The 18255-nt window shown below is 42.9% G+C and overlaps 1 long non-coding RNA gene across 1 annotated transcript; it reads left to right on the top strand.

Moving 5' to 3' along the window:
• The first annotated feature begins 4083 nt into the window (after positions 1-4083).
• LOC137210503 (uncharacterized) lies at positions 4084-15366 on the top strand. Its single transcript, XR_010936586.1, has 3 exons — positions 4084-4714; positions 10805-10964; positions 14599-15366. It is a non-coding gene; the product is annotated as an uncharacterized lncRNA (long non-coding RNA).
• The last annotated feature ends 2889 nt before the right edge of the window (positions 15367-18255 follow it).

The following is an 18255-nucleotide window of genomic DNA, read 5'->3' as shown; positions in this document are numbered from 1 at the left end:
TACAACCTGCTCTATAAACTGGATGAACTCCCCAAACTTTGCCCTCTTAGTTGTTCTGACCGTGCCCTTGCATACGCCAAAGTGACGGTGTTCTGGAAGCGGAGATTCTGTTCATTTTAGAGGATGAATCAGGCTATCGCAGGATCCACCGCCAGATAAAGGGCAGTTTCAGAGTCAAGCTTCAGGCACCACTGTGAAGAGTACAGACTGCTGAGTTCCCTGGACTGCGGTGCTCTGTGCAGTTACAAGAGGGGTTTTTATAATATGAGATTTCTAGCATCCACATATTTTGAACACCAGTAATCTCAATGGTAACCTATTATAACAACATGCTAATATCTGACGCTCTGCCGCCCACTGGCGATAAAGAAAGCTGAGCATTTACGGCAACCATCCCTGCAGGGAACCAGCCCTGCAAAGTGTATCCCAATTAGGGCAATTAGCAGCACCTATTTTTATCATACTGTCTTTGGTAATATATCTTAAATTACAGACTACATAGCACACTCTTAGTAAGAAGTAGGTGCTCCAAACTGGATTCTTCCCGTAATCTAAAGTAGGAGGAATTAATTTTGCATTTGCGAGAGACCACTGTGTGGCGGGTAGGGGAGAACGACCCCTTCCAGCGAGACGCGGACCCTTCCTCTGCCTCTTCCTAAGCAAGCCCTGGGGGTTCCCTCAGCCAAAGCCCTGGTACCCTCCACACACTCATTTTTCCAATTTACTTCTCTCTGGGCCTTTTTGCCGCCATGTGTTCAGCACAAGGTACTCTCATGTCACCTCATGAAAAACAGAAACAGAAAATAAGAGGCAGAAGCAGTCCTAGAGATGGCCGACGCCGGTGGGTTTTCAATCTTAGCCTTGAAAAGCCTTTCGCAGACCTAACATTGCCCTGCAGTGCAAACAAACAGTTCATGCAAGAAAAAGCTGTTCTCCACGGTGGCGGCGGGGCAGGGGATGAATGTGGATGTAAGGAAAACTGAAACACAACCTTTTCCCACTCTCCCTGTCCCGAGACCTTTGTCCTTGAAGCGCTGCCAAAGGACACCGTTTAATAACACTAACCTGATCTGAAGGCACTCTTCCATCGCCCGTTTTGCAGATTAGGAGGCTGAGCTGTTGAAGGGGTAAGCAATTTGCCCAAGCTCACATGGTGAGATGGGGCAGAACCTTACCTCTCCTTCGGCCGCAGGTCAGGTTCCAGGACCAGGATGTAAGCAAGCGAGAAGACGCACACTCCGGTCGAGAGACGGATGAAGCACGCTGGCGCTCAGTGGGATGGTGTGAGTCTGAGTCCCAGCCTGGTTGTCCATTTCCCTACCCCTCTCCCAGCCAGGGAGTTCATCCCTTTATCTCTAGGTAATGGCTCAGTTTTTTCTGGGTTTCAGGTCCATCTCCCCAGTTCCAGAAGAAAACGTCTCTCTCTGCAGTACCTGGCGTCACCTGAAAACCAAAATAAGGATTCTTCACTCTCACCGATGCCATCCAGCACTGTAAAATGTACTGCCAGCAAGACATACTGTAGCTCGTCATGGCCAAGATGACACGGCTGCTGCCCAAAGATGGAGCGTTTTCTGACTTTCCTCCTGTGAGTCAGTGCTCTTTTTATCTGCCTCAGATGCACCCCATTAGCTGATATTGTATCAACCTGCTCATCCATTTCCCTAAAGCTTCCAATGTTCTCTTGGTCTCCACCTCCCACTCCATTTTTACATCTTCCCAACCTTTACGGTGGCCCATAAGGGCCTCATTCATACAAAAGCAGGTTTTCCTGATGCACGTATTTATGTTGAAGTGTTAACTGCAGTAGTGCTTATAATCAAGGATAAATTATCCCCATGATAAGACGGTAAAGCACTTCAGGAAATAATTCATGTTTATGTTCTGTACATTGTGGGTATTGTCCCCCTCGGGATTTTCTGTGGCTCTTCTTCGCCCTATTCTCTTTCCACCTTCCCCCTCTGTCCTCCCCTTTCACGCCTCCCCTCCCTCGCCCCTTCCTCCACCCACCTTCCTTCTGGGCCAGGGATTGTAAGAGGGTGTGTTTATTAGCCTCTGTGTCATCTGTAAAGTACTAGCATTGACTCCGCCTACATTCCACTCACCATCATGCTGCCATATTATTTGCCAAAATCAAGTGGGTCTACAGCCTATTCTTGGGATACAATAACAATAATGACAGGATGAAGATTAATGATGGTAATAAGGGAAAAGAAGAAACAAACAACAAGAGAGAAATCTTAGAAGAAGGAAGAAGAAAAGAAAAAGGGGAAGGAAGGAATTAAAGAAAAATAACCAAACTATAAGCTAATATCACTAATTATATGAATAACTAGCATTAAGGAACTCTTTTTATCACACACCACTGTGTGTGTGTGTGTCTGTATTTACACTGAGCTCCTACAAGTACCCTATTATTTTCCCTCATTTTATGCATGAGGAAATCTAGGTACATCCAAGCCCAACCAGTAAATACAGAGCCAGGGTTCAGTGCCAAGGTCTAAATACGGGCAGCTCGATTCCAGAGTCTGGGCTCTGTAGACCCAGTTCCTGTGTTTCAGGACTGAGAATGACGATAGCACAAGAGTCGAGGTATCAGGACTGTACACGTTGGTGGCTCGGAGATTCAAAGGTCCAAAGGTGTCATAATACGAAGGGTTTCTCCACATCAAGGCCACAGTATTGGGAGGATTCTGAACCGTTAAAAGCAAAGCTATTCCTAATCAACACTCCAGAGACCACGGTTTTACAAGGAGAGCAACAAGAAGCAAAAGGCCAGAGCAAGGCTTGTGTTAACCTCCCAAGATCATTATATCAATAGTTTGCTAGATACCTGCCTATTTTAGGAGGAGGCTCAAGCCAATTTGTTTTCTTTTGAAAAATCGCTTAAAAAGCTTTGGAGGTTGTTCATCAAAACTGCTCTCTTAACTGTTGTATTTCAGTCGCTTGTTACTCACCTGTGGATTACCCACTTTGTGGGCCATTTCTAGGAAGTTTTTAATACTGGTGTGGCTTTCCCAGGCCAACCACTGGACTCCTGCCTCCTTTATCTATTGCCCTGCCATCGACACTAGTTAATTTTTACATGACTTTTTCAGACATTAGTCAAACAAACCCCTGCTTATTTTGAACTTTCTATGTACAATTTCTCCTCCTTTTGTATCCCCACAGCAGAGAGGGGTTGATGGACAGCTATCCTATCGTGCTTGAAAGCAGACCTCTATTGTGTAGGAATTATGTTCACTTAAAATCTGAAGGAATGTAAACACACCTCTCCTACAAGGTACCCTCCTCTTTACTGGCTCCTTTTCTGCACTAATGAACTGTTCCTTTTGGAATGTTTAGGAATCAAACATTCTGGCCTTCATCTTGGATGAAATGATACTATTAAAACATAAAAGAGAAGTGAGACTTTTTCTCGCAGAAGACAAGTCAAGCTTCCCTGCCATCAAGTCCCGCCTGCTCTGCTTTCTGCCTCTGTCTGATCTTATCTCCTGCATTTTCCTTCTTGCCGTCTCTGCTCTGACTACCCCAGCCCCAGCCCACATCCCTCACGTGTCTGCCTCAGGGCTTTTGCACTTGCCTTCCCATCTCCTGGAATTCTCTTTCCCCAGATACCTGCTTGCTCATTCCCATCATTCTCTGATCAAAGATCATCCATCAGAAAGCCCTTCCCTGACAGCCCAGTTTATAACAGCTATCTCCAAACATTTCCTATGTCTTACCCTGCTTACCTTTTCTCCACACCATAGCCTGGTATTTTATTATGTATTTCTTTCCTTGTTTGTTGTCTGTCTTCTCTAGAATATAAGACCCATGAGCTTTGTCCACATTAAAACAAAAGAAAACAACAACAAAACACTATCATTTCCTTAGCACCTAGAACTCCACTTGGCATGTAGTAGTGTTTGTTGCATGAATGAATGCTGAGCTATGGTAGGGGAGGGGCACATGCATTTTTGGGAAAGACACCACATCTCCAGAAACGTATATTAGAAGTTTCTGGATCCAGCCCTGTTCCAAGGATGCAAATTGTTTAATGGCACATAAGAGGTTTTTTTTTCACCTCTTCAGCGTACCAGTTCTGCAGCCCCTGATATTAAGAGCTGCCATCTTTTTCCAGCGGGATTCTTCCCATTCATCCTTGACAAAAGAAGACTTTTGCTGAATGCACTGTGGTTCTCACAAGCTAAGTGACTGCCTGGGGAATCGCAGCTGAAGGTCAGGAGCCAGTTCCCACTTTCTACCTCCCAACACGCCTGGGCCAATCTCCGTCACTCGGGGCTTCTCCCTTGGGCTCCCTGTGCACTGAACAGGATACTGGCAATTCAGACCAGTCCAGAATGGATACAAAAGCAATATATATTAGCGTCTCATTGCAACCACAGTGCCAACTTAAGAATTTAATTTACTCTCTTAAGTTTGGAATCTCATGTGAGCATTTGAGCAGTACTTGGGACACAGAGCTACAACTTTTTCGCATCTCTCTCTCTGCTTCGATTCTGCTTTGCACCACAGTTGCCTACGTTATAGTTGAGTTTGGGAGCAGGCGTTGGAGTCTGAGAGTACTGTGTGCAAATTTCAATTCTGACAATACTACTTGCATTCCACAGAAACTACTATGAATCCCTCTCAGGAGGGGGATAAATCAACATTTATTGACCAGTTACCTGGTTCTGGGTCAAGCACCTTTGAATCCTCACAATTCTAAGAGGTAGGTAGCATACCTGACCAAGTTTTACATGTGTAACGAAATCACCTGCTCTACCGTTGTTTAAAGGAGCCAGACTGTGTCCCACCTGTATCACTGTCAAGGCTCAAAACTGGCTACAAACTGAGCAAGAGTGGGCTTTCCATCCTGCAACCTTTTTTTTCATAGGAGGACACTGTGGAATGAAAGACGAAGGCTTTCTGAGGGTCTCCTACTTTCTTGAGGGGCATGTCCTTAGGAAAAGTTGATCTAACCTGACCCCTCAATGTTCTCAACTGTTCAAGAAGGCTTTGGACCAAAGTCTCCAAAATATTCATAAATGAATAAATCAGTAACACTTATTCTCCTACATTCAATGGTTCTGTAATCAACAGCCAACTTCCGATGGGTTCAGTTTCTGTAACCTCTCTAGGCTTCATTTGCAGGGCTCTGTTGACCCATTTCCTCCAGCACAGAAGTCCTCATTCAAAGCTGTGATAATATTGAGTCATCTGGTCACCCAACTGCCTCCTTAGATAAAGTGTAATTTCATCTCTCACGTTCTTGCTGATCTTTTGAATACTGCCACAGCTACTATGACTAAAGACGGCTAACACTCTTTGGGTCACACATCCTTCTAATCATCTTCCACTTAATTAATAGCTCCTTTAATCCTCACAACAACCCCATGAAGCAGTGACTATTATTAATACCCAGCAGACGAAGGAGAAGGAATCGTCATCCCGAATCATTCGAGCTCTTCTCTTGCTGAACTTTCTCAGCCAGCTTTGGCTGCTGGCCTTGGCATCTGTGAGGGCCTTTGAAATTAGCAAGGGAAGGGGTAGGGGAGGGAGGGGCTGCCCAGGTTCACAGGGAAACTAGGCGGGAAGGCCTCTTCCTAGGTTCCCTGCAAAAAGAGGCTGCCCAGCTGCCGCTCAGGGCTCATACGTCCTTTCGGCACCGACAGAGCCAGCGGCTGTTTCTCACCGGCCCTGTGTAAATCTAAATCTGCCGCAGAACACTGCCGGCCTCCTTCCTGCTACACTGGAATCTTCTCTCCCTGGTGAGATGCCTTAAAGACTCTGAAATGTCCTTCTGTTCTGCAATGGCAACAAAAAAGGCTGCTGCTTCGATTTTCTTGTTCTCCTTTGCCCCAAACACTCTGGGGGAACTGGATGCATCGGCCCACCTGGGGGTGGGGACGGGGATGCCTCGAGTAGACATTAGGATGTGCTGGAGGTACTGATGGCAGAGGCGGTAGCTTTCTAGAAGTCAACAAAGGTGAGAAAATGCACCGAGAGGGAGCTGTTCTCAGCCTCGCTCTTTAACCAGCTCCGTCATCTTATCACTTGCGGATGAATTTTCAGGCTCAGGTGACAGAAAAGGGGCCGGCTATCGCCCGCCACTCACAGAGCCCTGGGGACCTAGTCTTAAGCGAGCTTTGCCTAATGAGGCTTCAAGACGACCTACCCTTTGTGTTTACTTCCTCAAGACAGTACAGGTTGCTACTTTCCTGCCAGTGAAGGCAACTCTCACAGTTACATTATTTTTGCAACAAGAAGGGCCAGAAATTTTTCCAAAGTGATGTAAATTTCACCTTTAGCTCTGTTCAAGGGGACTGATTTTTCTTTCTTTAAAAAAATGTTTTCAGTGGTTTGGAAGTTTCTTAATCTCAGCAGTTTCCAAGTCAAGCTGGGAAGAGTTCACATGTTTGGTCATTGCACTCAACGATTGTAAATATGCCCCCTGCTTAATAAAGCCGTGGGTCTGCTCCTCACAAGCGGCACAGATGTCAAACTTTGGCGAAGGAAGTCTTCTGTTAACTCACACTGCGCGCCAGAGCTGCTTTATCTTATCTCCTGAGAAATCAAGGAACAGCAGCAACTCCTAGCTTTTTAGATTTAAGTATCTCTTCTTTTGATCTTCCCTAGATTCTTGCTAGAGGTTGATATCTACTAAAACTTCAGTGCACCAGAGGAGGCTGCTATTTAAAGGAGTTCTCACAAACACTTCAAAAAAACAAAGGAATTCTCCTTAATGCCAAAAAATCTCTTCATAATTTATTTGCTTTGTTAGTTTGGATTTAGTTCAATAAATCTTTGACATTCATAGGGATATAATCAGAGATCTTCAAGAATTTCCAAATGCAAAAAGGTCATTATAACATATTCTCTGCTTCCTGCCCCAATAAAATTCAGCAAAGTATGACTGAATAGTCTGACATCTTCAGATGCTTGTTTTTTAAAAAATGCAGCATATTCCACTTTTTAATTTATCCTGGACTTCTATGCCGCGGATAAGAACCAGTCATCAGTGGCATAGATCTATTCAATACCTTTTTAAAAAATTTTATCCATGCTCTTTATTTTTAATGAACTTTGATTTTTATCAAAGCAATACATAAACATCGTTAAAAGCCAAATAGTAGAAAAGGGCTTATAAGAGAAAGTATCTATTCTCTTTCCCAACAGCAGCTACTTTTGACACGCTTAGCTGTTTTTTCTAGAATATACCTCCTTAATTTCATAATGCACTGATTTTATTTTTTCATGTTATCAATTTGAGGCACTGACTACTTATATTCCAGCAGATAAAGGCTAGCACCCCTCCTCACAGACACTAACACACAAAGTCTCACTCATAAGCCTGTCCTTTAAAATTATTTCTATCCACATTTTTTTGGTTAAGTCAGACTGTGTGTTTATATTTTATGACTATGTGAATATTGTTCTCTGCTCAGCAAATTTTCCTTTCTTTTTATGTTTGCTGGAGTGTATGTTGTCTTTTTTTTTTTACTTGATTAATTTTCTTATGTGCTGATCAGTACCTCTTCCCTATGGCTCTGAAAGATCTACTCTACCACCCCTTCCCCAACACACACACACACACACACACACACACACACACACACACACACACACACACACAATTCTCCACGTTGTCAAATGCATCTGATAATCTATCAGCTCCAACTCTTTCCTGGAGCCCTCACCTTCCTGCCCAAATCTGAGCATTTGCCGTCTAGGCCAGGTCTCTCACTGTTCTGGGACTTCTCTTCATCTCATTTTATACTCAGTGGCCTATTTCTTGGTTTCGTGTCTTGAGCTTTCTTGTTTACTACCTTGTTTAGCAAGAGCACATCTTCCAGTACTTTTCTGAGTAACAGGGCCTAGGAGGTAAGCTTTTTGAGTCCCTGCATATCTGAAAATATTTTTAATGCTACTCTCTCACTTGATCAAGACCTGGGAGGATGGGACTTCCCTGGCAGTCCAGTGGTTAAGACTTTACCTTCCAATGCAGGGGGTGCGGGTTCAATCCCTGGTCGGGGAGCTAAGATCCCACATGCCTCGCGGCCAGAAAACCAAAACAGAAAACAGAAGCAATACTGTAACAAATTCAATAAAGACTTTAAAAATGGTCCACGTCAAAAAAAAAAAAAAAAAAAAAGACATCTTTAAAGAAAAAGACCTGGGAAGATTTGGAATTTGAAGGTGAAGACATGCTTCCTCGGAATGTTTGTAATGTCCTTTTGTTGTCTTCTGAGCCAACTTCATTCTGATTTTAGGATCTTCTCTGTATATCCGGTATCTGAAATTTTATCATACTGTATTTGGTGTGGGTTTTCTTTTATTCACTGTGTTGGGCATTGCCCATGAGCCATTTCAATCTGGAAACTGATGTTACTCAGTTCTGGGCAATTTTTTTGTATTACTTCTTCATTTACTCACTTTTCTTCTGGAATTTCTATGTGTTGAATTTTTTAAATGTAATATTGGATTTCTAATTTTCTTATCTTTTTCTTGAATTTTCTTCTCATTGTCCTTTGATTCTGTCTTCTAGACTATGTTCTCAACTTTATTTTCAAAACTTTGAATTGAATTTTTAATTTTAGCAATCTTTTTTTTTTTAATTGATTGTTCCTGTTCCCAGGGCAGGGTGGCAATATATCCTTGTATCTCCCTGAGGTAAATGTGTGTATACGTGTGTATTTTCTTCAGCATTTCTTTTTCCACTCACATCACTCTCATCCCAGTTCCTTTCTTCTGTTTGTTATACTGGTCTCAGTCTTTCATGTTGAAGATTTTCCTCAAATGTTAGTCAATATTTGGAGGAGGCACTAAAACTTCAATTTTGTGTAAGTAGGTGGGGCTTGTAGACTGGCAGTCTTTACCATAGGGTGATTGAGCAGTGAATTGAGTGAAAACATTTCAGGGTCTTTGTGTACCAATATCTGTAAGACTTTTCTCTGTAGCTGTTCAGTTTCTTTACTGGCAAATCCTTGCATCTCTTACTTGGCTGTCTGCTTGTCTGTGGAGATCTAGGACTGGGTCTCTCAGTTCTGCAGGCTTTCACTTAGCTCCCCTGCCCCAAATTCAGCCTCACCTATGTCTACTTTTTCTGCTATGCTTGGTTCCACTTTGTAGTTCAGTTCTGTTTTGCTTGGTTCTGTTCCTATGGTTAAGTTTTTCCAAGGAATAAATTTCTGTCTATGGGGGGTGTGTGTGTGTGTGTGTGTGTGCGTGCGTGCGTGCGTGCACGCGCACGCGTACACTGGGGCAGGTGGAGGAGAAAACACCTGGTTGTAAGGACCCGGAAAAAAACCTGGGAATCCAGATGCGTAGTACAACATTTTCTATCAATCCACCTGCTTTCAGTCCTATGCCTCTCTCCTGCTTCCCAAGATACTGGGTGTCTAACTCATGCAGTGAGACATGTGCGGGCACACACCACATACAGTCCTCTGCTTTGCTCAGTCAGTCACTACTCCTTAATCCACTCCCATTTTTCAAAAATCTGTTATCTTTTGCCTCCTATTGTCTCTTCTTTTGTTCTCTTGGTTCTTATTAGTTTCCACTTGATAAATTCCCTTCCTCAGCTTCCTCGGTTTCAGTGACATTTACAACAGGAAAGAAGGTACACACTTTGTATGTAATCTTCCACATTTAACTCGAAGTCCTCTTGACTTTCTCTCCGTTGCCATTTTCAATCCAGCAAATGGATACATTTCAGGACTTCCTGTTTCCAACAAAGAAATCAAGTCACGATTCTACCTTAAGCGCTGCTGTTCTTCTACAACAAAACTTCCCCGTGATGTGCCTGCTGCTCCGGCAGTTAAGTCCACTCGGCAGGTAGTTCAAACTTTGCAGGAAAAAATGTAAATGTGTGCTTCAGCCAAAGGGCAGATCATCATCTCAGGAATCTTCAGGGGTTTTGTGAGTGGTGAACACCTCCACGGTGAAGCCCCGAATGCGATCCTATAGGCCCAGTTCAGATGTGGAGAAGCACAAACACTAGAATACTTGTTTTCTCTAACAAGCGAGATAGCATTTGATGACATGTGTGAAATACACTGAGCCTCTGAAACACCAGTGTGTGTGGAGTCGAGGCAAGCTTGTTAAGGGCTTATAATACACACACACACACACACACACACACACACACGCACACACACACACACGCACACATTTGTCCTAGGACCTAATAAGTAAAAGGTACACAGAAATCTGGTTTTGGTTCCCAAAACTTCTGAGAGGGAGGTTCCCTTTAAAAGACAAGGCACTTATTATCTACCCTGGGCCTGTCAGTTCTGTCTCTGTGGCTCGTATCCTTGCCTCTAGACATCTTTCCTGATTGTTGTTCACCTGGAAGGTGTCCTTGCCAAATGGGACCACATTTGCTTTCTACACCCTTCTTCCTCCGCCAAATAAGGATGCAGCTGCAATCAATAACAGGCTGCTTTCCAACTTCTGATGCGGTGCAGGCTTCCAGACGATGAGGCGCTTCAAAATCCAAGTGCCATGAAGCATATTGAGAGCCCTGAGGGGAGGATAAAGCCCTCACATTGCTCAACCATCAGAGCACTCCCACCTCTTCCAGCTCTTTCTCTGGCTGCATTCCAGGATCATGGATACACCTGGAGCCAAGGGCAGCTGGGGAGCAGTGGCAGAGAACTAGAAACAGGAGCCTATGGCTGTCAGTGGGGTGCTTAGAAAGATCACCTTGACCGCTGCTTCAGAGGATCATGTTCCTCTTGCAATGAATCTTGTCTATTGATTCTAACGCATATTCTTTCGTCTTTCAGAAAGGAATTGGAATCATTCTTTTTATTTGCAGTTATCAAAGTGGGAGACAAAGAATGGACATGGTCCAGGGTTGAAATTGAGAAGAACTTTCAACTGGACACCAAGAGTTGAGACAGAATCTCCTGGAAGCCAGGAGCTGGGGAAGAAAGATGGGGAGGGACCTTGTCATCTGCTCAAATGGCCAAAATCAGGTGTGTTTTATAGAAAACCATCATAAAATGCTTTACTGATGAGGTTTTTTTCTCTGTCTCCAGTCTTGGTGACAGAGGTCTTTTTTTTTTTTTTACAATAGTTTCAGTTGCCAGCCATTTAAATGGGATGATACATTATTTCACCATTGCGTTACCAATTCAGACTGAGTCAACAACAGCTTGATGAGGTACCTGATTTTACATACAGAACACAGCACCCTGACCTCTCTGTACTTTGAACATGCGGAGGAATCTGTTCCTTTGTTCATCCGTATTAGGTGAAGTACCAAGGGCTCCATTTTAAACCATGTTTAGTAGCTCCTGAGACACACTGGAAATTAACCAGTCAATTAGACATGCAGCCTGGATGTATGTCCAATTGACAATGAATACATTTTGATACTATATCTGCTTAGCAGATTACCTACAAATTGCTTTATGCATTGGATGGCTCCAAACTGTTATACGGACATCTGTTTTTCTTGGCCACAAACATGCCATTTACAATGACAATTTTATCATTAACTGGAATCATGGCTTCACCCACCTTATTATTCTGTAAATTTCTAACTTTCTCATAAATACCTGGCACACAGTGTGTGTATGTGTGTGAGAGAGAGACAGAGAGAGAGAGAGAGTTTTCTGGGGTGAAGGATTTCTGATGAAATGTGTCCCATTCATTCACCCAACAGAATGTAGTTGTCCTTGCTGTACGTATGTATACTTTGCCTAAATTCCTGTCCTCATCTGCGTGCCTAGGCTCTGACAATTTAAAGCTAGTTCAAGAAGTTCTCCTGGTGAAGCTATCATGTGTTTGTGTAACAGTCTTGAGATACCAGAGAAGATCATCAGATAAACCCATATGAATAGATATTCTGCAAAATATCTGCTCACTACTCCTCAAAACTGTCAAGGTCATCAAAAACAAGGTCTGAGGAGCTGTCAAAGTCTAGAAGAGCCTAAGGAGACATGATAACTCAGTGAAATGTGGTATTCCGGATGGGATGCTGAGAAAGAAAAAGGGTATCAGGCAAAAACTCAAGAAATACAAATAAATTATGGAGATTTAGTGAATAATAATGCGGCCATATTGGTTCATTAGCTGTGAAAAGTGTATCATACTATGTAAATGTATCAAACCAATGTAACATGTAAACAGCAGGGGAAACTGGGGTCAGGGTATAAAGGAACTCTCTGTCTTATCCTTGCAATTTTCTTTAAAAATATTCTAAAATAAACATTTAAAAGCAAATTTTTAAAGAGATCTCATAAAGAGGGATTTCCCAATTCCTTCTGAGAGAGACACTCATCTCTAGGTGAAAACTGTAACTCTCTAATTTAATTTTTGTGCTGTTGTTGAGAGTGCACACCTGGTCTTAAATCACTCTGAAGAAATTAATTGCTCTGAAGCTCTTCCTCCTTATCTGTAGAATGGGAGGAACGATGTCTACCTCACAGACACCTCCAGAGAATCTATGAGACAAGGTTTAAAAATGCTACCACAGTGCCTGCAAATAGAAAGTGTTCACAGAAATGTCACAGGACCCTACGGGGCCTTCCCAGAACAGACCCCTCCCCTATATCCTCTGCTGTAGCTCCTGTCTGAAGTACCCAGGTAACAGTATCTGATACACTTATCCTGGGTTGGTTTACTGATGCTAAAACCACCACCATCGGAAGAAATTAACTACTTGATGATCATGAGCAATAGCCCCCAGACCTACTGGCGCCTAAGGATGGATAATGTCAACCCCACGACATGGCCCTGTTACCTCACCATCAACCAACCGCAGAACTGTGCACGAGCTGAACACATACCCTGTGACCCCGCTCCCTCACCTGGCCTTTATAAATGCTTTGCTGAAACCCATCAGAGATTTGGGGCTTTTTGAGCACTAGCCATCCCGGACTCCTTGCTTGCAGCCCTACAATAAATGCTGCGCTTTCCTTCACCACGTCCCTGCGTCAGTAGGTTGGCTATACTGCATGGGCAAGCGGACCCAAGCGTGGTTCCGTAACAGAAACAGTAGCCGTTGTTACAAATAATAATAAAAGGCGGCTGGATTTTCCTATTGTGCAGCCACAAGCTTCCAGTTGAAGATCTTAAAAAATGGCACTCAGTTTTCTTGCCAACAGAGCTTCAGGGTTACAAGAAGCTGTTGGAAGGATGAGCCCGTATGTAAATGAGGATGACAGGAGGGATTCTGTGAAGGGAGGGCAGTTGTTGAAGGCAGATGCCTCTGCTAACTGAAATAGAGGAAATGGCTTAGGAGCTGCGTACAGATTAGTCACAGGTTATCACTTGACTTAAATTCACGGACACATTTCAATGACAGGTCAGGGTGGTAGGAGCAGAAGGCAGAGATAAGAAGTGGGTCAATAAAGCCGCCCTTGTCTGTTCTTCCTCAAGCATTTCCTTCTCTGCAACGGTCTACTCACCATGCCATGGCCATCTACATGCTTGTAACTGTGATGGGTCATTGATTTTCACATTCAGTTTGATGCTTGCCTGGTGGTTTGTAATTTCGAAATCTATTCTACTCAGAAGGAAGCTACCAATGACTGTCAAACATAACAAATCTTGAACTCTACCCAGAAAACAACAGCCTCTAAAATTGATGACCTGACGGTCAAAGGCATTTTGTCTTCTGTTTCCAAAGCTCCAAGAAACATCAACTCTTTTAAAGGAAGAGTGGATATATCTTTCATTTTCCTAATCCACTGACAAACGTCAGTTCTTCTTGAAAACCTCTGTCTGCCTTTTCTAAAAGTCTTAGGAAGTACAAAATTTTTTTAATGTATCTATTACAAAATGATTACTCATCTGGGTTAGTACCTCACATCTGGTGGCTGGCTTACTGCACATCCAAATGGTCTGCTGTATCAATAACATAAAAAAATCAGTTGTTAGAATCAATATTTCAAAGGGTAAGTCAAAGCCAGTGGGCATCTAACAATCTACTTCCCCCCATTTTTCTATCGTTAACTAGTTGAGAGGCTCAGTAATTGGCCATTTCAAGATGATGCTGTCACCTGGGTTCACCAAACCTAGTCAGGAATAGCATTACATTGATTGATCTTTAGTTCAAGTTCATTCTAGTAAAAGCATCCCAAGAATACAAGTGACCTTTACAGATAGGCTAGGAAGAAACTGGTATGTTTCCTAGCTGAGGAAAAAGATACTAAAAATCCACAAAACTGGTGCAAATCAATACTATTACTTTTGAGTAAATTAGAGGGTGGCCAATTCTATAAGAACACAAGCACAGTAGTCATAAAAGACGGAGTCAACTTATCAGTTAGGGTGAGCTAGATGGCTTATAGGTGAGAACCCATTTTTAACCAGTACCCATTGTAACAGAAACCACCATCTCATAAAAAGACTCCCAAGCTCCAAACAGTGTCCAATTATTTCAAGTCATCATCCATTCAAGAAAATTCCATTAAAGGGAAAGAGTCTATGATACTCATCGGGTGTTTTATCAAAAACTATCAAGGGAAAAGAGGAATTGATTTGCAGAAGGGAGATTTTCAAAGACATTTTAGAAACATACCTATTACATGAGGTGAAACACACTTCATGCAGTTGCTGCTTAGAAAGGATGACCCTCTTTTTCCCTTGAACTCTCTCTAGGTCACCTTCTCCTTTTGCTATGGGAAAGGAATCAGATGGGAGGAAAGGAGTAGTAACTGCCATGTTATCCTCAGTAAGTACCAGCTCACAGTTCCCTATAGCCTGGGCACCACAGTTACATTCTCTACCTCTCTGTACCTCCATTTATTCCACCTTAAATGGACATCATAAAGAGTATGTAACCTCTGGTTTGTGGCAAGGATTACCCGTGTTAATGTATGCAAAGCCATTCAATAAACATTTACTATCATTATCATTACTTCCTAAACTGGAGTAGATAATGAGGTTGCCCCATGCAGTTCTAGCCTTATGATGAAGACAGAAAGCGTCATTTAGATAGTGAGACACTGGGGACAAGGGAGAGCTCTCCTCCAAAATATCAGCTTTGCTGGATGGCAGCAGGAGTCATTCAAGATTAACCTGGCTAGAGAGCATATCCCAATCCCCTGAACAAAGCAACGGACTCAGGGATACACACTCCATCTAAGTTCCTCCAGTGAGGTGCCAACCAGCAAGGTCAGAGGCTCCACCTGTCCTACCCACTGCTGCATCTCCTACCACTTATTTGAGGAATGTTAAATGAATCTTGGGACTGAGGAAGAAAGAAGCACTCCCTTTCCATTGGGGTTGCTAAACTGCAATATAAGTATTGAGCTACTGGTGGCCATCTTCTTCCCATGAAGGGAGAACCTGCTTGAAAATAAATCCAAACCAGAGGACAAAAGAGCCATATGAAAACGCTGTTGCAGCCATGTTAGCACCTGGATACAGCTGTGCCTGAAGGAAAATTACTCTTGTACTTTTTAGTTACAAGTGACAATAAAATCAACCTCTTTCTCTCTCTGTTGCTCTTGTTATGATTGTTCTTTTAAAATCACTTTGAGTAGGGTTTCTGAACTTGAAACTCAGAGTCCTAACTTTTACTGTCTCTGTGCTTGGGTCCACTCTAACACTGTGGATTAGATTGAACTGAGAAGCTAAGCAGAGTTCATAATCACAGTGGAGACGGGATAGGTGGTAGAAGAGGCAGGTGAGGTCTTTAGAGACCTGCTTCAGCTGGAGTCGCGAATGTCTACTTCCTCTGGTCTCAACGGGAGCCACAAAGAGAGGGAAGCTCACTCCCTACGGCTTCCGTCACAGAGTCCTAGTGGCCGGGATGCCTTCTAGATGGTCAAATCCTACTCCCAATTCTTACAGAGAAAGAAGGACCCCAAGTAACCTTGCCCAACTTTACCTGGCCAGACAGTCTTTGCACCACACAATTTTTATTCTAATCCCTGCAAGGTGGCCATATTTGGAAACACATAGGTCTGTTTCTAAATAACACCTTTTTGAAAACCTTTATTACTTTCTGTTTGTTTCTTAAGCCGAGGTGCTGCTTTTGAACTGGCCTCAGTCCCTTCCACTTTAGTGGGAGGAAAACCCCTCAGTGGAATTGCTAAAGCTGAGGACATCTTGCTTGCATTTTAATTCCTGTTTGGCAGAGTACCAGGAAGCAAGAGCCTCCTTTAATCAATTCCTGCAGTGGCCAAGCCAGACATATTTCATCTTCTGATTGGGCCCTTAGGGCTGAATTTACAAAGAATGCACCCTAAGCCATTAAGCCAATAAATGAACCTATTTTCAAAAGGACCATTTAAGTAGTTAGTTCAGTTTTACTCACAGGGAATTGGAAGGTGTGAAATCACTAGTTTAGGAATGGAGGAGAGGAGCCGCAGATCAGAGCTCATCTGCCATCCGTACTGAGCTGTCGCAGCTCCAGCAGCCCCGAGAACAGTCACCCTGACCAGTCGCTCTGACCAGGAGCAACTGGAGACACAAAAAGATGCCCATGAGGCATCTGTCTCCATAGCAATGTATCTAAGTAGACGCTGAAGCTGAAGATCCTAGAGCTGCCATCACATGGAATTTCCATGGAAAGTGAGCGGTAGTTAATTTCTGCAAGAAAGATGAGAATTAAAAGGTTTGGTTCCACCCTGTTAATGTAAAAACAGATTACAGTCTTCTGTTCTTCATGAGAAAATCCTTCTGACCTTATGCTTATTATAATTAAATCCATATTAATTATGATTCAATTAATAAACAGAACCCGATGTCCTGTCTTCTCTCTTGCACTGTTGGGAAAGTCAGGATCTCTTCACTGGGCTGTCTCTCGGCTCTCATTTCAAATCTGCCTCCTAAGGCTCTTAGGTGCCTGGAGTTTTCTTTCATGGATGCCCCCTTCCCCTACACAACAGTCGTGTTTAATGTTCATATTTCTCACGCAGAAATCGTTCGCATTAATTTATACTTCTCACCAGTATTCTCCAAAATGTATTCCACAGAAACTAGTCTTACAGATGCCCTGAAAAAAAAGAGTGGGGATTCCATGGTCAAGTAACTTTGGGAAACGTTACATGCTACTCTCTCCCCTCCACGCCTGGCATAGCATGCTAATGACTCAGAGGAGTTTAGCAGAAAAAAAACAACAACAAAAAAAAAACTCCTGTTTAACTGAGTCTCACCCAGTATTTCAAAAATCAACTTTGTCAATAGATATTTTCCTTCATGGACCTTTATTAAGAGTCCACAAAGATTACGGTCTGGAGACCCAGGTTTGGTTGGATCTAGATTCAGAGACAGATGCTAAAGCTTCCTTTATGCCCAGAGCTGAGGAAAAACAATTTAAAAGTGTATTAATGGTATGTCAGCATTTGTGCTTCAGGCAAGACTACTTTGGTTTAATTAAGACCGACTTGATTCAGAGGTGTGTCAGGATTGAAAATGACTGGCCTTCGTCGTTTCCTGGCCTAAAGTATAAGACCTTGGCCAAGACATTTGTAAGTGCGTATTTTGATTTACTAGAAAATACAGTTTTAGAAAATAGTGCTGGCAATACAAATAATAATGCAGTTCATAAAAGTTCTTATCATTGATTTCATAGTTCCTCTCGGCAGGATCTGTGGTGGACTTCTTGGGAAGACGAAGTCTAACTGTGCCCCCCACCTTCCAGTTCAACCAGTATCCCCATCCTTATCCTCCACAGTCACCAGTCTGTGGTTTGGGTTTTGAGGGAGAAGCAAGGAGGCAACAGGCAAAAGATGGGAGGGCAAGAAAAGGAAGGCACTGAAGGAGAAGTGAGAACAATGCAGGAGTAGGTAGATGGGATTAAAGTGGCAGGTAATTAAATTAAACAATCAGTTAATTAATTAATTAATGATGCCAAGTAATACCTCACAGGGGGAAGGACTATATTTGGCTCCTTACAGTATTTTTGATGCTAAAAACTCAAGGTCTTTTCATAAATGTTATATATATATATATATATACACACACACACACACACACATATACAATTTATTTTATTTTAAAATATCTTTTATGTCTAAAAGACGCCTGTCCCATTTGGGTGTGAATGTTAGTGTCCTCATTCGGTCCCTGAGATCACAAAGCTTACTCAGTGAGTCAACGGTCCAAGGTTACAAAGGGAGCCACCAGAAAGGGTGAGTCTCCCAAGTCCTCCTTCTGACCCAATACGCTAAATTCTATTGTTACATGCAAAATAAAGTTACACATGTGGCTTTAAAGTGCATTCTTACTTATGAGTGTGTGAAATACTTGATGTGTATCTGTTTCCAATACGCCCTCCCTTTCTCCTGCTTCTCATTCTCCACCCCA

Source organism: Pseudorca crassidens, chromosome 17 (genome assembly GCF_039906515.1).
Source record: "Pseudorca crassidens isolate mPseCra1 chromosome 17, mPseCra1.hap1, whole genome shotgun sequence".
Lineage (NCBI taxonomy): Eukaryota > Metazoa > Chordata > Mammalia > Artiodactyla > Delphinidae > Pseudorca > Pseudorca crassidens.
The sequence above is the reverse complement of the archived record's forward strand: the minus strand, read 5'-3'. Positions and strand labels throughout refer to the sequence as shown.